Source organism: Apium graveolens, chromosome 3, assembly GCF_009905375.1.
Source record: "Apium graveolens cultivar Ventura chromosome 3, ASM990537v1, whole genome shotgun sequence".
NCBI classification, from domain to species: domain Eukaryota; kingdom Viridiplantae; phylum Streptophyta; class Magnoliopsida; order Apiales; family Apiaceae; genus Apium; species Apium graveolens.
Genome location: NC_133649.1, coordinates 46,288,435 through 46,310,798, shown reverse-complemented (window position 1 = coordinate 46,310,798; position 22,364 = coordinate 46,288,435). Strand labels below are relative to the sequence as shown.

Here is a 22,364-nt window from a genome sequence, read left to right as displayed (position 1 = left end):
GTTTTGCTTCATTTTTGCTTATTTTAATTTGATTTTATGGACTGATTTTGATTCGTTTGATGATTATGATATTGTGAAAAGATTGTGGTAGGAATAAGATTTAATTTCGTGTATTATACTTCAAATTTGGTTAAGGATTTCGCAGAGTCGAGTTTTCACCGGAAAATTTCGAGAAAACCCGCCGGTTTTAATGGTGTTTGATCGGAGTTGAAGTTCTGTTAAGTAATGGTTGTTGTTGAGATGTGTTTTGAATTTCTGGAAGGATTCTAGACCGTGCAAGCTGAAAAACTAGGAGAAACAACCTCGTTTTTAACCGCAGAGGACTCGCCAGAAACAAACAGGCGGCGGCTGGATAAGTTTCCGGTTACCTTCTTCATTTTCCGGTGAACAGTTCTTGGCAACCCGAATTCTGTTTGTCTGACCCGGTTCCAACCCATCCCATAACCCGGTTTTAATCTATAAAAACCCTACTTCCCAATTGCAAATCTGTTTTTGCAGATTTCTTTTTAAAAATAAATTCAAAATTCAGTTTTTAAATTTCCAAAAATCATTTTAAATACAAAAATTAATTTGATTAATTATTTAATAATTAACTGAGTTAGTTTAAATTCCAAAATTTATTTTCTTTTATTATTTTCAAAAATCCAATTTGATTTAATTATTTTTAATTTATTTTAGATAATTATTTATGAGTTTAATTAATTGATTAAATCCTTTAATCAATTCATTTTATTTATAAATAGTTAAATAAAATCTAATTTTTTTATGATTAATTCAAATAATTCCTAAAAAAATTATTTTTAAGCTTCTAAAAATTATATTTTAGTATCTAAAAATCAATTAATATTATTATTAATTGATTTATTCTTATTTATTCGTAATAAATAAATTGTTCGTCCGTTTAATGCGAAACGAACGCCTCTAGACTCTGAAAAATATTTCGCTTTCATTAAAAATACTTTTGAGACCCAAATCCTTTGGTTTCGAAAGGTTGCTTATTTTATGAATCATTTTGAGTCAACTTATTGATCGATAAATACTGTTATTGACCCGATTTTAGTTTTAAACGTATCGAGTCAAATATGTTGACGAACCGGGGCATGTGTTATATGAATTATGTGATACGTGAGTTATGTGTTTACGTGCTATGTGAATTAGGTGTGTACGTGGGTCAAGATTTTTGTGTTTGATAATTAGAGTTATGTGTGGGCTATCGTATCGGTAGACGATAAGGTATTGACGCGTAGTTCGTCGAGTGGTTATCGTTTAGACGATTAAATTTGTATCTTTTAATTATAGATGCGAGTCTTTCAAGACGATCAGAACCAGAGGGAATGGATGAAGACTAGAGTTGAACAGTGTGGAATATTGGGTTGCAGCACTGTATGAGCAGCAGACCAAAGAATTAGTATAATAAAGACGGTGATATTTTGAGACGGAATGTCAGAATAGATGCGTCATTGCGAGTGTGACTAACTGCTAAAACCCAAAGGCAAGTATCCCTATCATCACTTATTGTTAAGTGATATTTATTTTGAATCCTATCATGCAAGTATTGCTTTCCCTATTCTCAGTTCAGAATAGATAAATGTTTTACATATCGCTGAATTGAATGAACCTGTTTATGCAAGTACCCTCTGTTATTCTATGTCCAGAATAGTTAAATATTTTACTTATCAAATAACTGGATTTATAAATGTTTTGGATTTTGAGAAAGATGATTTTGTTGCGAGTATTCCTGCCCAAGTGAATTGGGGAATAAAATTATTTAGGATGTCGAATGATTCGGCTCCTTTTTCAATAAAAAGGTTTTTAAGATTGGAATGGTTACTGGTTACTGGTTATAGCGTAGGTGATCGAGATATCGGTCCAGCTGTAATATCTGTCAAGGCTTGTTATGCCTTTTCTGGTGCCCTATAGGTACCGTATGGCTACAGGATACGGGTAATACCTTTACTTACGGTATGGCTGCGGGATACCGGTGTTGTTTCACGAGTGATCATCGGAAACATCATGAAATATAATTGGTTCCAATCTAAATTGATATCTAAATTTCTTTATTATTTTGATAATCATAGAATAAATGATTTATCAACTATTTCTGTTTTGGAATAAAGGAAAAATATGGTTTTAATTCAGATGCTGGTTTATGTCGATACTTACGTTGTTGTTAAATATCAAAGGTGGTATTGGTATAGATGATTGATGTTGACTTCAGTATGAAATGTTGTGTGCATCAAAGTTCGTATTGAAATCTAACTTGATATGACAACAAAATAAGTATTAATATTAAGAGTTCAGTTTTGAGTAAAGTTTATGATTCATTCCATAATCATTGCTTCTTGTTATTGTTGTTTATGATATTTCCGTAAACACTATCTTATGAGTGTTGTTCTCGTCAAGATTCAAAGTATTGGTGAAATATTTCGCTCAAAAATATCAAAAGGATTTTTGAATACAATTAAGGAATCAATTCTGGGATTCCTCAACTAAAATTTTATAATTCAGCAATTATGATTTTAAATATTCTGCTCTAATGCAGATGCCGGTTTTATATCAAAATACCCTATATATGTCATAATGATCTTGCTGAGCATTTGTTTCGCTCATACTTTCCTGTTTTCAAATTTGACCTCCAGTTAGGATTAGCTTGCGCTGTTTAGCTGCGTAATTCGAGGAAGCAAAGACGAAGCTTTTGGAAGGTGGTTGGTCCAGGGTTTACGAACTAGTGTAAGTTTTATTGTATAAAGTTGTTTATATTATATTATATTATAATTGTGTATTTTATAGTTGGGCCTAGTATACTTATTTTTGAAGTTATACTGGCGGGTTAAGTTTTGAGATTTAGAATTGTTGCAAAGAGTTTTAAAAAAAAGTGAAAAATTTATTTGTGGAATATGGATTTCTTATTTCTAGAACTGTAACCTTAAAAGATCTTGGATTAATTTGGGGTCATTTATGATAAATATCTTCCACTGGCATTTAATTATTGATTAAACAGGTTGATTTGGATTGAGGTTTTATAGTGACGATCAAATCCTCTGACCCCGGATTTGGGGGCGTTACATCACTCTGCTTGTAGAGAAGTCCAAAGAGATATCGACAATTAAATTTGTTTATAAAGAACCGAAGATATCGATAAGTCAAAATTATATGTAGAGAAATGGAGATATCGACAAGTTAAAAGTCTATATAAACTGAAGACATCGAAAAGCCAAACTGTATGTAGAGAACTAAAGATATCGACAAGTCAATTTACTTGTGCAGAACTGGAGATATCGACAAGTCATAATACTTGTAGAGAAGAGAAGATTTTTGATAAGTCATTCTACATGTCAATATGTGATTTCTCTATACAGTAAAACAGATCTCGGCAACAACCTCAAAACTCAAAATACATACAACTTGAAGATCCAAGATTCTCAGTCAACAAATCATTCTATCATTGAACTGGAAAGTCTACAAATGCAGCTTGAAGAGTGCAAGATCAATGGCCAAGATGAACTGGACAAAGGAGGGTCACAGACCTGAAAGATTACATGCAGATATGTTGCACTTAAAATGGAAACGGACAAATAGACTTTGGAATATGTGTTAGTCCATTTTAGTGTAACCTTTGTAAGATGTGCATGTTGTTCTATAAAATATGTCACGGGAAAAATTAGAGATTCTGTGTGAAGGTACTGAGGAAGTAAGGTCAACCCAAATAAGGATTATGGTCTTACAATATGAGGGTTTCATGGCTAAACCTAAAGAAGGCATTACTGAGGTTTTTAAAAGGTTCAACAAATTGTTAAATGACTTGCAGCTGCATGACAAGTATTATAAAGCTGAGGCGGTCAATCTAAAATTCTTGCTCACTCTTCTTGACCATCTAGAATAAAAGATTTCTGCAATAAAAGAAGAAAGAGATCTAGGGAGAATAATTTTGGAGGTTTTATATGGCATTCTTAAAATCTATGAGCTGGAGATGATGCGGAGAAAGTCACTAAAGCTGAGCCAAAGACATGTTGCAGATGTGTCAAGTGCCTTGATAACTAATGACAAGAAAATAACTGAAGATGAAACTAAATCCCAGAATCAAGTTTTGCAACCTATTGAGCAGAAGAACAATATGTTAGTGTTTGTGCCCTAAAGACAACACTATTATGTTTATATTATGAAACATTTGGATTATTAATTATGATTCTATGGATTATTCTTTAGTAATTTATTATATCTTTATTTTCTGTGACAAAATGTTAGATTAATAAATGTCCTTAGAATATGATATGTAAATCTATATCTTTAAGTACGTGACTTAGAAATGAGATGATGAGAATAGTATTGATATTCCTAAAGGTCCCTAGTCAAGTATTATTGTTAAGGGACGATAATAAATACATTGAGACTAGTGTGTTTGTTGACTGATGATCATATCTCATTGATCATAGGTATGGTGATACTAAAGTCAAAACACAGGCACATGTATTAAATACATGGTGCTGGATTGATCCATTGTGAGATATTACATGTTTAAAGTGTCATAAGTTAATCTCACAGTGATAATGATGTATTGGTCATTTGACCTGAAATCATTATATTTCTATACGAGAATTAATATACTTTGATACTATTGAAAGTTATCCTTGACCGGGTAATAATAAAAGTAGACATTGGGTATATTATGAATCGTATGAGAAATATGAATGATCTAGATGGAATTTAGCCCTCCTTTATTAAAGGAGTGATATTATTAGTCTCTTGATTGAGTAAGACTATAAAATGCATGGTCGTGCTCAAATACTGATTTATTTAATAGTTTATTCATTGATCAAGGAAATAAGGATTAAACGTTAACAGAGGATGACACAATGTATGCCTCGAGTTTGATCTATAATATAAGACTAAAGGGATTATATTACATTGTACATTATTCACGAAAGGTTTAATCAATCACCGATTTAATTATTATTACTTGGGTAGCAATGATGTATTACTAGATCTCACTCATTATTTATAATTTAAATATGAGATATTTAAATTATTTCCAAAGTAATAATAACCTATAGGGTCGCACAAAAAAACATGGAGGAATATTTAATTCAAATTCGGATTTAAATTAAAAAAGGAAATTTGAATTATTTATTATTAATTAAGTTGGACTTAATTAATGGGATAAATGAATTTCGAATTTGTATATTATTAAATCCGAAATTCAGTTGTTATTTAGTAATTGAGTTAAACTTAATTATTAAATAAATAGAATTTCAGAGTTTAATAAACTCTAACTTGGATTAGGGTTAGGACTGTTTTTGGGCTCTCTATATAAACATCCTTAAGGCTAAAATTAGGGTTACTTTTTTATTAGATAAAAAAAACATAAAACCCTAGAAGCTAAAGGTGAGAGAGAGAGGGGAAAACAGGTCCGTTCTTGGTGCTAGTACACGCCTCTTCCGTATCAGCTTTCATGTGGATACCTCTACGGCGTAGATCGTCAAGGCGGGATACGTGGTGTTCGATTAAAGCTAGGATCTCCTTTTGACAACCATAATCGTAAAGCTCCTTAAAGGTAAACATCTATTCTCCGTAATTATCCGTTCATTATACATAGATCCTGCGGTAGGGATTCAAAATTTTTTATTTTTCCGTTGCGTTTTTATGCTTGAATCCCTAACACAATGAACCTCAAAAGCAAGTCATTCTGGAGTTAGAAGAGGATGAGATTACACTTTTGATGAGTAGGATGAAATGGACCAGTCTATGGCCTACCTGACAAGAAAGTTTTCAAATATAAGAGTCAAGAAGCCTAGGTACTTCAAGAATAAAGGTCAACATCCTACAACAACAACTGGAAAGAAAAAACTCAAACAAATGCAACTGGAAAAGGTGGCTATAAATCAGGATATATGGACAGATCTAAGATTTGATGCTATAACTGTGATGAACTTGGTCACTTTGTCACATAATGCAGAAAGCCAAAGAAGCTGAAGAAAGATAAGGCATATTTGGAGCTTGAAGCTAAGTATATGAAGCACTTTTGAAGAAACAACAAGGAAAAGCTTATATTGCTGAAGGAAAGAGTTGGGACGACACATATGATGAAGATGATGGTGAAGAATATGGAAATTATACTTTCATGGTCTTGGAGAAATGAGAGTCATCTACAACAAATTCTGAGGTACCTATCCTTGACACCATTGATTTGAATACTTCACAATATAAGAAAACTATTGAAAACATCAGTGTAGAAATATTTCATATTCACACAAGCATGGTGGCTGCTACTGAGGAAATGAGGAGGCTATCCAAAGAGAATGTAAAACTTGAGATTGAGAAACAAGAACAAGAACTACAACTTGTAAGCCTAGAGTCAGTCAGGCAAGAAAATGAATATCTTAAAAATTAGCTGAAATGTGCAGAGGAAGTAGAAGCTTTATTGAGATATAAAATTGATGAAAATGTACTTAAGATTTAGTCATTTAAAAATGCATGTCAACTTGTTGCTCAATACCATAATAATAACAAACCTTGTGCTAACATAGCAATTGTACTGGACTATAAGGCTGGTTCATCCCAAAAGAAATATCAAATTGGCAAAGGCAAGGAAAGCGTGAACAAAGAAGTTCATGTTGTGCTTCAAAATATGAATGCACCATTGTTCCAATTCTGTTAGGTGAATTTCAGTAAAGAGGAGCTCATCATCAAGCAATAAATTGCAGATGAAGATGAAAAAAACAAAAATGTCAAATCAATTGTTAATACTAATAGTGAGAAAAAGTTTGAGCCTAGTCCAGTCATCAAAAAACCAGTAACCGAAATAAAAAATGAAAGCACATGAAAGAAAAAAAAGAAAAAAAAGATATGTGTCAACAAAAGCAAAAACTATGCATATGTTACTCCCAGAAAGCAGTATCAAAGATATAGCTCAACAAATTACTTAACTCATCTTTGTAAAAAGATTTTTAATGAGCCTACAATTAAAATGAAGCTCACTGATGACCCCTACTCTTTCTGTTACATGTTTGATTGCATTCCATGCAACATGAAAGTTATGACTAGTTGTCATAAGTTAAGAAAAGATCTAAAAGAAGTTAATTTTAGATCTGTAATCAAAGAAGAAAATGTTAATCAAACTAAGAAAGCTGTCTTTTTTATTATTCAAGTTCTACTCCTTCTAACTGTGTCAAGAAGAAGAATGTGTTCAACACTGCTTGGGTAGCTAATATACATAAACCTCATTGTGTGAAGGGCAATAAGAATAAAGTCATGTGAATCATTGATAGTGGATGCTCCAGGCACATGACAGGTGATAAAGCCCTACTATCATAGTTTGAGGAGATGGCTGACCCTTTGGTGACCTTTGTAGACAATATTAAATGATTCACAATGGGATATGACAGTTTAATTTACGGGATGTCATGCTGGATGTAGCACTGGTTGCATGTCTTGAAGTAAATCTTCCAAGTATTAATCAATTTACAGATAAGGGTTTCAAGGAGAGGTACACCTTGGGAGATCGAAGCCCACACTTTGTCCAAGGAGAATTAGGGAATACAGTAGAAGACATGGATTTGAATCGCTTGCACCGTAGCGATTAAGGTTAATGTTCTGTTCACACTTATTAATTTATATCATAAAATGCTGGGCCAAGATCATAATGTTCCAAAAATTAGCATCAGAGCTTGGTTCTAGGTTCTGTGTTTTATGATATGAAGTCCATGTCAAAATTATATATGCATATATATAGTGGTATGCTTGTATTGATTCTGTGATGAAGGTTGAATTTCACTATTATGGCCATGTTTTAAATATGTGTTTAGATCCCACGTGGTTTAATCGTGGTTATTTTGTTATGATTAAGATCCCACGTGGTTTATCGTGGTTTTGTTGTAAATCATGAGGGTTGATCATGAAAAATTTTCCTATTCTGGTTTTTCTGATGTAATAGGATAGGCTTGTTCAGCTGTATTAAGTTGTATGTAATTGTTTGAGCGATTACGCTGCAAGAAACAGATATTTTCCGTTGTTGCATTCTATTTTCGGGGAGCTTCGCTGTTATGGCTGCAGATTTTGCATACGATGTCCGATTTGGGCTTGCAATACCATTTCAGAAATGACAGAACAAGACGGACATGCTACAATAAATCTATTTCCCCAGTTTTCATGTCGTTCTGAGGATATTTAGGCTTTCAACCGGGCTCTCGAAATTTTTGAGAAATTTCGAAGGATGAATTCATGATATCGGTTGATTAAGATATCCGTTGATCAAGACATCCATAAATCAAGACATCAGTTGATCAAGTCATCCGTTGATGATCAAGTTATCCATTGATCAAGTCATCTGTTGATGACCAAAGACATTCGTTGATCAGCTTATATGGGGGCATAATAGTGAATGTGCTTTATTATGTTTTACATAATTTTTGCTGATCTTGATTATTGCTGTTATGTGTTTCTTGTCTGTGTTATTATGCCATGTGATACTAACCCTTAGCATTCTAGAATGACATGGACATAGGAATATATTAATTAACGCTTTAATCATGATAGTATACTGTTATGTTATGTGTTCTTTGTTGTTGACATAATACATGTGGAATTCGAAGAAATAACATAGGACGATGCATCTAGATTAAAATCCTCAAAGTAAATACTAAGTGGGAGAGGGAATTAATATGAAATAATATCCCATGGTCTCCATTATTATTTGTATGTAATTTAACATAAAGACAAATATAAATTATATATATGTCACCCATTGTGGCATATAATTTATTATGTCTAGAATGTTAAAGAAATTCCTAGAACAAACTTCTTAAATAAATGACAAATATTGGAAGGTATACATGTCACCCATCGTGGCATACCAAGTTTCATAGATTTCGGATAATTATAAGATATCATTTGATGGCATCTGGTATAATTATGTATAATTTAATATTTGATAATGGTATACACTTAGCTATGAAAAAAAATATAGACCACCCCAACGTGGCGTATTTAGTAATAGGACCAAAGTAAAATATAAACAAATTTAGGTGGTATACATGTCACACATCATGGCGTACCAGAAACTTATGGTGTTTAAATGTTAGTGCATTAATTTTAATAATTGTTAAAGGAACCAATAGGTCTTAATATTTAATGCACCCTTTATGTGTTATGTGATGTTTTTATAAATAGTTCTCAGGATACAATGGGCTTTAATCCACTGTTCACCATACTTAAGGATAACAAACTTACCGGACCTAACTATATTAAATGGAAACAAAATTTGGACATTGTGTTGACTGTTGAGGAGTACCAGTTTTGCACTTATGAACTCAAGCCAGATCATCCTGTTGTTGATGCTCCTGAAGATAAGAAAGAGTATTATATGCGGTGGATTAAGGATGATGAGATGTCGCGATATTACATTCTGGCAGCAATGTCGGGTGTTTTGCAGCATCAGCATTAGTTTATGGCCACTGCTGCAGATATGCTCTTTAATCTCAAGGAACTTTTTGGAGATCAGAATAGGGATGCTAGGCAAGTAGCCATGAAGGATTTAATGAACACTCAGATGGCTGAAGGAACGCCCGGAAGGGATCATGTTCTCAAGATAATGTCGCATATAAATGAGATAGAGATCCTCAATGCTGAACTTGACGGGAAAACCCATATTGACATTATCCTTATGAGCTTGTCCAAGAATTTTGAGCAGTTTCGCTTGAATTAAAAAATGAACAAGAGGTTTTATAGTCTCGCGGAACTCTTGACAGAACTTCAGGCAGCTGAAGGATTATTTCGGCGAAGTGTTCAAGTGAATGTGGCTGAGAAAGGTTCTTCCTCTAAGCCGAAAGGTATGAAGAAGAAGAAGAAGAAAAAGTCTCAGACACGGAAAACTATGAAGGCAGTGGAAGTTCAAGGTGGTGTGAAAAAGCCTAAGGGAAAGTGCTTCAGGTGTAAGCAGTCAGGTCAGTGGAAACATGATTTTCCTCTTCCTAGGAAGACAAACAATACTGGTATGTCTCTTTCTCTAGTTACAAAAACATATGTAGCGGCTATATCTACGAGCACTTGCTATGGTAGATAGATAAGCCACTGATCATGTTTATAATTCTATGCAGGGATTCCATTTATCTAGAATGCTTAGAGATGATGAGATATACGTGTTCATGGGAGATGCTATGAAAGTAGCAGTAGTTGCAGTAGGAGTTATTCATTTATCTTTTGGTTCTGATAGTATTTTTGTTTTGAACAATTATTTTTATGTACCTTCTTTTAGAAGAAATTTAATTTCAGTTTCTAAGCTTGCTATGGATGGTTAAAATGTTTGTTTAGATCGTAATATTTCTATTATGATAAATAAAAAAATTATATGTTCTGGTACATTGCAAGACAATTTGTATATAATTAATCCTAATCAACCTGCACTCCAACTACAAAATAGGGAATTGAACAACATGTCTTCTACCTCTACTAAAAGAAAGGAACCTTCTAGTTTGAACCAAACATATCTTTGGCACTTGAGATTAGGTCATATTAACTTGAGGAGGATTCAAAGACTGGTAGCAGACGGGCCTTTAAGCTCATTGGCAGTGGAGCCATTTCCAGTATGTGAATCCTGCTTGGAAGGTAAAATGACTAACATGCATTTCAAGTCAAAGGGGAATGTCCAAAGAAGTGTTAGAATTGGTTCACACTAATTTATATGGACCCATAAATATCTAAGCAAGAGGTGGTTATTAGTATTTCGTCACATTCATTGATGATTATTCTAGATATGGGTACGTTTATTTGTTGCGCCGTAAGTCTGAGTGCTTTGAGAAGTTCAAAGAGTAAAAAGCTAGAACGGAAAAATGACTTAATAAAAGTATCAAGTCACTACGATCAGATCATGATGGCAAATACTTGCTTGGAGAATTTAGGGAATATTTATCAGAGAATGGGATAGAATCCCAATTAACTACACCAGGCATACCCCAGTAGAACGTGTTGAGTGTCATTTATGTCACTTTATAACGCTCCGTAAAGCATTGAATTGGTGTTTTGTACTCGAGTTGTTGGTATTTTTAACGTGTTTTCGCAGTATTTTTGCATTTTAGGCATTTATCAGTAATGAAGGTGAATTAGCATTATTTTGATGCTAATTTGGTGTTAGGATGATGTCCAAAATAAAAACTCGTGAAAAGACCAACTCAAATCAACAAGAAAAGAAGAAGTCAGAAATTTCTGCAGAGAGTCAGCGCGCTCGCGCTGTAGTAGCGCGCTGCCACGTCCAATGAACAGAAGCTCAGCGCGCCCGCGCTGGTCAAGCGCGCGGCCGCGCCAGGTCGAGATAAAAGAATTTTGTTTCTACTTTGATTTTGATCCAGAAGACTTCTACTTTCCATGGGTTGCTATAAATACATAACTTAAGGTCATTTTTCATAAGAAGATGTACCAGAGCATAAGGAGAAGGCGTAAGAAGACCGTAGAGCACAAGTCAACCAAGGCGAAGAGGATCTAGTTTATACTTGTGATTCTTTATTTTAAGTTGTAAATTTGGATGCTAGTTTTCTTATTCGTGAACCTATACTCTTGTTTCTTACTTGGTTTATTATTTATTTAGTATAAAGACTATGTTTATTATACCATACTTTCATCAGAACCCATGTTGATGATGAGTCCGACTATGGGCTAATCGTTATCGTAGGGTTTTAACAGATTTAATTATGGATTTTTTAGTTAATTTGTTTTGATGCCTTAGTGTGTGGTGATTGTATGATATTCTAGTATTGGTTGTACTTATTCGTCTTATGAGCGTCGCGAACTTATAAGATAGCGTGTTAATCTTTAATGAAGCGAAAATGAATTTAAGGGTTTAGAACTTGCCATGCTAGCATAGGTTTATGTATTTGTTATGCATGATTCATAGGTAATTTTAACCATCTTACTTCACTACTAGAAAAAGGACATTAGACACCGCCCTTTAGACATCGGTTTCGGTTGCCACCGATGTTAAAAAGGGTCTTCTACATCGCCCATTTAAAAACTGATGTAAAATGATTATGTATGCATCGGTTCATCATACAACCAATGTCTAATCCCTTATTTAAAATTTTTAAGCGCGGCTCCTACTCCCCCCCACCTTAGCTAAATTTTTGTCAAATATCTCCCCCTTTTACTTCCCGCTTTTGTTTTTATTTTTATTTCAGTTCCCCCCTTGCAAATTAAAACACAAAACACACAAGCATTCAGACAACAATTATTCAGACAAAAACACATATTATTCAGACAAAAACAGGTATATCCCCCATTTTTCTTCCCCGATTTCTTCTCCCCCTTTTCTTCCCGATTTCTTCTCCCATTTGTCTTCTTTACCTTGTTTCTTGCTTTTTTCGATTTAACATAACTAATTAACTTTTGTGCTCCTGTTTTTTGTTCAATTATGCACGGATTTCAGGGATTGAAGGTTAGATCTTTCAATTTTAGGGATTAAAGGTTCGATTAAAGGTTGTAGCTTTCGATTTTTAACTTGGGTACAAGCCTGGGTTCGATTGGTTGGAGGATTGGTTCGATTTTGGTTCTAATCATTGCTTTCTAAGGTACTTGCTTTATACTTTTTGTTCGTTTTTGTTTTTTATACTTGCATGTTATTTTTTTTGTTAGATTTTATTTTTTAGACTTGCATGTTGTTAATTTGTTCGAGAGTGGCAGTTACTTTGTTAATTTGTTTGTTTATACTTTTCTGGTAAGATTTTAAGTAATTTGTGCAAGTTTAATTTGTTTATACTTTTCTTGTTTGTTTATACTCTGCAAGTTTAGTTAGTAATTTGTTAATTACTTTTCTGGTAATATGTTAAATACTTATTTAATTTGCTTATTAATTTAATCTCTATGAAATAGGTGGAATTTATGTGTCCCTTACATGAATTTATGTAACTAATGAAATGAATTTATGTCATGATTTTATTTATGCATATTCTGGTGTTGATGTTTCTTGAACAAAATTCATTTCATTAGTTTATTGTTGTACAAACTGTTGAAGTGGAAATCCATTACTGAAAACTTGTCCTCAGCATTGTAAATGATATTAAACTTTTGACATTTCTACATAGGTGCTTGAAACAGGGATAGTCCTTAGCATTGTAAACTATTTTAGTTTGTTATTGTTATTTAATTTATTTGATAATGACAATTAGGTAGGTCCTGTATAGATGGAACAACATATGGATAAAACATGGATCGTGAAAGACAGAGATACATTAGAATACGAAACCGGGGTTGAAATTTTTTTGATTTACGCCGAAGAAAATAGTAAAGATCGTAGGAGCATACCTTGTCCGTGTTCACGCTGCGGCAATTTCAAAAAGTTCTCCGTAAAAGTTATTAGGGGTCATGTTAAATGAATTTGGCACGGGGAATCTAATACTACTTCTAGGTCAACTGCTGTTTCTAACACCAATCAGGCTCCTTTTCCTAATCCTGATACGACGGAAGCCTTTGATGTTTGCGAAGCAGCATATAATAATTCAGGGGCTGATGATTATGATAAAGATTCGTATAAATTCAAGCGATTTGTAGCTGATGCTCAACAACCTTTATATGAGGGTAGTGAATGCAGTAAACTAGATTCAATGTTAAAATTGGATAACTGGAGGGCGAGATTTGGTATTAGCGACAATGCATTTACTGACCTACTATCTTCTGTGGGTTCCTTACTTCCTCAAGATCATGTCTTTCCCGTTAATGCGTATGAAGCAAAGAAAACACTATCAAATTTAGGCCTCGAATATGTTAAATTCCACGCATGTCCGAACGAGTGTGTCCAGTACAGGGGTGTAACCGGGAATGCTTTTGAGTGTCCCAAGTGTCGTCTATCTCGTTGGAAGCTGGGGAAGGATGGGAAAGGTAGGGTTAATATTCCAGCGAAAGTAATGTGGTACTTTCCAATTATTCCCAGATTTAAACGGATGTTTAAATCTGCTTCAACCGCTAAACTTTTGACTTGGCATTCCGACAAAAGAATTCAAGATGGACAAATGCGTCATCCAGCGGATTTACCGTCTTGGCGGAATGTTAATTCTAGGTGGCCAACCTTCGGTAATGAGCCAAGGAACCTTCGGTATCAACCCACATAATAATGGTCTAACTAATAGGTACAGTTGTTGGCAAGTAGTTTTGGTAACTTATAATCTTCCTTCATGGTTATGCATGAAGAAGAAGTTTATGATGTTAACAGTACTAGTCTCAGGTCTATATGAGGCTGGTAATAACTTTGATGTATTTCTACAATCGTTGATTGATGATTTGAAGAAGCTATGGGAAGAAGGTGAGTCAAATGTATACGATGCTGGTACAAAATCTTTTTTTACTTTAAGAGCAATGTTGTTATGGACGATAAATGACTTCCCGACATACGGAAATTTATCACGTTGCGTGAATCAGGGGTATATGTCTTGTCCTGTATGCGTTGATGACACTGTTGCTAAATACTTATCGCTCGTGATAAGAAGAGGGACGAGGAATTTGAGAAAAGAATGGAAGAATATGAGAAAAAGTCACAGGAGTTTGACAAAAAAATCGAAACTTTGATGTCAGAGATTGCAGAATTAAAAGCACTGATTGGGGCATCAAATCTTTCCGAGGTAGCCAGCTGTCGAGGTGCAAAAGTAACGGCAGGTGCTTTGAATGTAGAGCCGGTAGCTGAAGAAGACTTGATGGAACATGAAGGTGCGAATGATTGTATTGCTGTTGATACAATTGACCCTCCACCTCCATCATGTGAAAAGGTAAAAAACATTTCTTACATTTTTTGTCCATTGCAAAGTTTCTTTTTTAATTATTGTTTCTGATCAAGGAGATTCGTATCTGGATCGATATATTTATAAATTCAGGGGCCGCGTAAATGTGAGCTGTCACTGCATAGAATTGACAACAAGGTAGCTTTTGGTGTCATTTTTGATGATGGAGATATGGCTTCAACTATTTATGGATTGCCTCTCAAACCGGAGCATGCTCGTGTCTCAGTGGACGGAATTATTCAGGGAGATGCCAAGGTTCCGGTATCGATAGCTGGTGAGATAGAGACGGTTGAACAGGCAGTTGGCTCTCTTCTAGCCTGGCCTCGTGATTTGATAACCTACGCCCCGAATGGTCCTACTCCTGTTCAGGTATATATGTTCTTAACGCCTCTTTATATATACATCTTGAAATTAAAGGAACCTTGAATCATAAGTTTACATTTTTTTATAGAGAAAGAGAAAAAGAAAGGAACCTGCAAAGAAGGGTGAGCTGCAAATTGCGCAGGACCTTTTTGGTAAGGTGGTGCTGAGTGATAATGTGCCTGAACGGTACAAGATATTGTACAAACACACAAGCTGTTTTATGAAAGCAACTGGAGCCTCTATTCAAATTCCTTGTGATTTTGAAGTGTTTGGAGTAGAAAGAACCATATTCTTATTGCATGAAAATATAATTGCAGTCTCGGAATTTGAAATGTTAGGACAAGTTGTTATATCAACATATATGGCGTAAGTTTCTTTTGTTTTTTATTTTCAATCTTGTCTCATTTTACATTTTTAAGGATAATTATATAAATTATAAATGTATAAAACTTTTTTGGCAGGTTCCTCTGTACCAAGGTTCATGACAGGAAGATCGCGGACATGTACGCATTTGTTGATCCATCGCGATATAAGTTTAATGCTGAGTTTGAAACTTATATCATTAGTAGACTGAATGATGGTGTTCTTCACTTCATGCCTTTTAATCAGAAGTATGTAAATCATTTCAATACATTTGTTTACTTTTTTATATAAAATTTTAATCCTCATATTTACCTTGATCTAATGACAACAATATGCACTAGATGTTGGTTGTAATTTGGGAATCAGAAATTTATTTCCTGAATCCATTGTCACATCCGACCCATTTTACAGAACTAGAAAATGCATTAATGGGGTAATTAATTTTTTCACCATAGGTATTTGATATTATTCCATCTCTACATCTGTTTAGTTTTTAGGTTTTACAATATTCTTATGTTCTGTCAACAGAGTCGTTAGATCTTACAATGCTCAAAAGGGAAGGGTGATCAAAAATCCCAAAATTGTAAATCTCGCTGTAAGTAATTATGAACTTTAATTTTAATAGGTTCTATGTATTTTAATTTTTTTACTTTGGTGATTGATTGTATATTTAGTTGTATCGGAATAGGGCTACCCTAAACAGCCGGGATGGACGGAGTGTGGATACTGTGTTATGCGGTATATGAAAGATATAATTGAAGACAAAGAAATGAATTTCTTTAAATTGATAAGTACCTATTATTTTGGTTGATTTTGCAAAATTGTTAAGTACCTGTTCATTTTTACTAGAACAATTTGTTTACTATTGTTTTTTTCTTTTTGTTAAATTCGCACAGTGGTCCAACAAGAATTGGAAATCCTACAACATGAAGGATCTTGATGTTATTCGTATGGGGACTCTTGGCTACATCAAAAAGTTCATGTAGCGAGCCGCCTTTCTTTCTCTAACTTTCCTGATATGAACTTTTGCTTATTGATTGTCAAAAATTTGTAAACTTATAATACCGTTGTCGTGGTACTTTAAGTTGTTGATATTTGATGATACTTTAAGTTGGTAATGAAACATAATTAGATTAGTTCTTCTGTTGTTATTATTGTTTTTTTGTTTGTTATTATTGTTGGTTTCATTGGATTAGTTCTATTGGTTTGCTGGTTGCTTGTTGGCTGTTGGTTGGATAATTGTTGGCATTTGGTATTTTTGCCATTTGTGGGTGCATAGGAAACAATTAGAACCTGTCTAGTTTTTAGTAATCTAGACATCAGTTTTTACACACCAATTCTAAAAAACTGTTGTTAAAAGGTTACCTAGACATCAGTTCTTAAAAAAATCTGCAAAGCAACCGATGTTAACTTTAAACAAATACATCGGCCAAATATGAAAAATTGATATAAATGAAGGAAAACTTTCATTACCTTTGACATTGGCTAAAGCATGATGAGTCAGGTGAAGAGAGACTACGGTTTCTATAAAGAAACCAATGTTAAAACGAACAAACACATCGGTTCTAAAACTAAAACTGATGTCAAAAGAAGGCATTAACATCGGTTTCTTTCCAAAAGCGATGTTATAGCTAGCTTTGACATCGGTTTGTGCTGATTTATACTTTGTTAATTACTAGTTTGAACTGATAATTACATCATATTTAAGCTATTAAAAAAGATTATTCTGCAGTTTTTTGGTTAAAAAAAGACAATATACATCGGGTTTCATCCTGGAACCGATGTTAAAGTTAGTCTTAGACATCGGGCTACAACCGATGTTAAATGGGGGTACCTTTCTCTACACCTGTATAGACATCGGTCGGGAAAACCTTTAACATTGGTTTTTAGCCAATGTCTATTGAAGGTTTTCTAGAAGTGCTTGCCCTATGTAATCACGATAGATAACTTGTGCGTTAAACCGTTATGTTGTCAAATTCTATAGACATATAGGGTCTCAATATAATTGGTGTATATTCAGCTTCTTTCTCTTTTGTGGATGTCTGGTAGTATGGTATTCGTACAACGAAAGTTGGTGTTTATCAGTTTTGTGTTATCTGATTAGTGTCATCGCCATTACATGCTAAGGTTAAAAGGCTATTGAATGAAGTATTTAATGAAGTTAGAATCCCATGTTTGTGTTATAGAGTATTCAACTCTCTTTAATCTCTTAGTTAATGTTTCTGAGTAATTATAAAATTATTTATAAAGCCGGAAATCGTCCAACTTCAACCATTTTTGTGTTTTTACAACCCGAAACTCTTTTGAATACTCCTTCCTAACCTAATCTGATAATTCCGGACATTTTCCGTGTTTTAACTTTTTCGATCCGGATTACCGTTTTACCCGTGCGCGTCCTGGCGCAAAATTTTAGATACGATAATCATTTCGGTAGATCAATAAAACCCGTATTTTCGAGAGACGGGCTATTTTTACATTATTTTCTCATAGGGGTGTTTTATAAGAAGTTTGGTTTTGATAATTATCCAAATCTGGTATTAAATTGTATCGTTTTTATAGTTACTTAGTGGCTAAATAAACTATTTTGGATCTGATATATAAGTGTAAATTCAGTATTAAATTCAAGAATGTTTCAAAAATCATGAAAGTTATATTTATTAGTATTTGAATATTTCAAGAATTTTAAAATTATTTCGAAAATTTTTCGGGTTATATTTACTCGCACGTTTGTTCGTTAAATCGTAAAATGCGGATATGACGCGCGATTTATAAATGTTTTAAAAATTATGAAAATTTTATTTTATTAGTTTTTAAATATTCCGAGAATTGTAGAAATATTTCGGTTTCATAAAAATTATCGGACCGGGCCCCTATCGGGATATCAAACCCCACAAAAATCAGAATTTTATTTTTATAAAATCGTGGGACTTCCAAATATTTTATATTGTTGTATTTTTGAAATATTCATAATATTTGGAAAATTTTGATACAAATTTTATATTTATTTGATTAAATATTATTCCCCGCTATTTATTAATTTTGGGCTAATTTTAATTATGTTGTATTGATTTTTTAGTTAAAAGAAAATTCCTATAAACTACCCTGGTGTACCCCCACCCCCTATTCATTTTCTTTCCCCTTTCCACCGCCACCCCCTTCTGTCTATCCCCTGTCTCTCCCCCTATTTTATATGTTTTCAATTTTCAAAAATTCATATCTTCTAATCAGTCCGTCCAAATTTCAATTGTTATATATATAAACGATCAGCGCTTCGATACCTACGCATAGGTATATATATTGCAAGGTTTTGAGAAGAAAATTTGCGGAGCATATTTTCCGTTTAAATTTATTTTCGGGTCATAAAAAAAGAGTTTGGAGGCGGTGATTACTCCACATGGCATCTCAGCGTGTATATATCTATCGCTATTAATTTCAGATTTTTCTGGAGATATTTTCCGGACATCAGATATTCTCTTCGGGGTGATCAGAATTTTATTTTGGGTAACGATTTCGAAATTCCGCTTTCATACTTGTGTATATTATAGCATGTTAGTATTTATATATTTATTTCATAATTTTTAGAAGTTGTTATAGAAGTCGCTTTTGGCGTGTTTATACGTTAAATATAAATTATTGTGTGTTTTAAATTTATTGATTTTATTAGAGTACAGTTGGATTGTGTTGTGTGGGATTAATTTTGAGGGGTATGACCCCGGGAAAAGTCGGTTTTACAAAGACGTTATTTCGAAATTTTTTCTAAAATATTTAATTCGATTTCAAATTATTATCTTTTATTATTTTCGAAAATCATAATTTGATTCAATTATTTATAATTTGTTTTGATTTATTCTTATTTTATTCGTAATAAATAAACCGTTCTTCCGTTTATTACGAAACAAACGCGTATAGACTCAGAAAAATATTCCGCTTTCATTAAAAATACTTTTTACACCTAAATTCTTTTGTTTCGGGGACTCGATTGTTTTTGCAATCATTCTGAGTCGTTTATTGATCAATAAATCATATTTTTGACCCAATTTCAGTTTTAAACGTACGTAGTCGAATGTTTTGACGTATGTGATACGTGAGTTATGTGTTTACATGCTATGTGAATTACGTGCTTGCGTGGGTCAAGAGTTTTATGTTTGACTGTTTCCTTTATATGTGGGCTATCGTATGGTTAGACGATAGGGTTTTGACGCGCAGTTCGTCGAGTAATTATTGTTTAGACGGTTAAAATATTATTTTTTAATTATATATACGAGTCTTTCAAGACGATCAAGACCAGATGAAATGGATGAAGACTAGAGTTGAATAGTATGGAATATTGGGTTGCAGCACTGTATGAGCAGCAGATCAGAGATTTAGCGAAGTAAAAGACGGTGATGCCTCGAGATGCCATACTGAGATAATTACGTTTCTACGAGTGTAACTAACTATTAAAAATCCAAAGGCAAGTATCCCTACATCGCTTATTGTTTAAGTGATATTTATTTTGAATCTCATTATGCAAGTATTGCTTTCCCTATTCTCAGTTCGGAATAGATAAATATTTTACATATCGCTGAATTAAATGATTCTGTTTATGCAAGTACTCTTCTACTATTCTATGTTCAGAATAGCTAAGTGATTTTACTTATCAAATTACTGGATTTATAAATGTTTTGGATTTTGAGAAAAATGATTTGGTTGCGAGTATTCCTGACCAAGTGAATGGGGGAATAAAATTATTTCGGGTGTCGAGTATTATGACCCCTTTTTCAATAAAATGTTTTAAGATTGGATGGTTACTGGATGCATAAGAGGCCGAGGCACCGGTCCAGTGTGAGCTATTATACGGAAGTGTAATATCTTATAAGGCGAATATATGCCTTTTCTGGCGCCCTATAGATACCGTATGGCTGCGGGATACGGGTGGACCTATATTCACAGTATGGCTGTAGGATACCAGTGTTGTTTCCTGACTGATCATCAGGAACAACATAGTGCATAATTGGTTCCAATCTAAATTATTATATTGCTTTTGATAATCTTATAAGGAATGTTTTATCAACTGTTTCTATTTTGAATAAAAGGTGAAATGCAGTTTCGATTCGGTTTTTGCTTGATGTAGATATTTAGGTTGTTGGTAATTATCAAAGGTGGTATTAGTATAGATGATTGATGTTGACTTCAGTATGGGATGTTGTGAGCATCAAAGTTCGTATTGATATCTAATTTGATATGACAGCAAAATAAGTATTAATTTCAAGAGTTCGGTTTTAAGTAAAGTTTTATGATTCAATCCATAACCATTGTTTCATGTTATTATGGTTTACGATATTTCCGTAAACACTGTTTTACGAGTTTGATTCTCGTCAAGATTTAAAGTATTACTGAAGCATTTCGCTCGAAAATATCAAAAAGGGTTTTGACTACAAATGAGGAACCAATTTCTAGGATTCCTTAATTAAAATTTTCTGATTTAGCAATTACGATTTCATATTATCCGCGTTATTGCAGATGCCGGTTTTATATCAAAATGACCACATATATATTATAATTAATCTTGCTGAGCATTTCTTTCACTCATACTTTCCTGTTTTTAAATTTAACCTCCAGTGAGGATTAACTTGCGCTGTTTAGCCGCGTAATTCGAAGAAGCAAAGAAGAAGCTTTTGGAAGGTGGTTGGTCCAGGGTTTGCGGACTAGTGTAAGTTTTATTGTATAAAATTGTTTATATTATATTATATTATAGTGGTGTATTTTATAATTGGGCCTAGTATACTTCTTTTCGAAGTTATACTAGGGGTTAAGTTTTGAGATTGAGAATTGTTGAAAAGAGTTTTAAAAGAAAGTGAAAAATTTATTTGTGGAATTTGGATATCTTGTTTCTAGAACTGTAACCTTAAAAGATCTTGGATTAGTTTGGGGTCATTTATGCTAAATATATTCCGCTAGCATTTGTTTATTGATTAAACAGGTTAATTTGGATTGAGGTTTCATAGTGACGACCAAATCCCTTGACCCCAGATTCGGGGGCGTTATATGTACTCTAGTGAGTGTGTATGCATATGCGTTCTCGGTCTCGTAAGAGAACACTGGATAAGGCTGGGGAAGAAGTTGTAGTCGAGGAGAAAGTTGAAGAAGAGATCTTAGTTGAGAAAGAAGAAGAAGTTCTTATTGCAATGGGAGAACCAGGTTCAAACCCAAAGGCTTTGATGGATTACTCTCAACCGAAGATCAATGATATTCAGTCTAGCATTGTTCGACCAACCATATCGACTAATACCTTTGAGATCAAGTCGAGCACGATTCAGATGATAAAAAACTCAGTTCAGTTTGGAGGTTCTCGGACAGAAGACCCCAACATGCACATCAGAGATTTCATCGAAATCTGCGACACTTTCAAGTTCAATGGAGTTTCTGAATATGCTATTAAGTTGAGGCTTTTCCCATTCTCTTTGCGGTATAATGCTAAGTGCTGGTTACATTCTCTACCACCAGGGTATATCACCAAATGGGAAGATCTTGCTCAAATGTTTTTAACTAAATTATTTCCTATAGCGAAGACTGCTGCAATCAGAAACACACTTACTCAATTTGCTCAGCAATCTGGAGAATCTTTATGTGAAGTTTGGGATCGTTATAAGGAGATTCTTAGAAAGTGCCCTCATCATGGGATGTCTGACTGGATGATCATTAACTATTTCTATAATAGATTCGGTGCTACTTCTAGACCCATGCTTGATGCAACATAAGGAGGAGCCTTGTGGGCTAAAAGCTACAACGAAGCTTATGAATTGATTGAACTGATGGATGCTCAGCTTAAGGCTTTGATGATGAAGGTGGATTCTTTGGAAAACTATGGAGTTAATCAGATCACTAGTGTCTGTGAGCTTTGTGATG

At 33.8% G+C, this 22,364-nt stretch overlaps 1 non-coding gene across 1 annotated transcript; it reads right to left on the bottom strand.

Moving 5' to 3' along the window:
* Positions 1-22,033: 22,033 nt before the first annotated feature.
* On the bottom strand, positions 22,034-22,140 carry LOC141716143 (small nucleolar RNA R71). Its single transcript, XR_012572863.1, has one exon. It is a non-coding gene; the product is annotated as a small nucleolar RNA R71 (small nucleolar RNA).
* Positions 22,141-22,364: the final 224 nt, after the last annotated feature.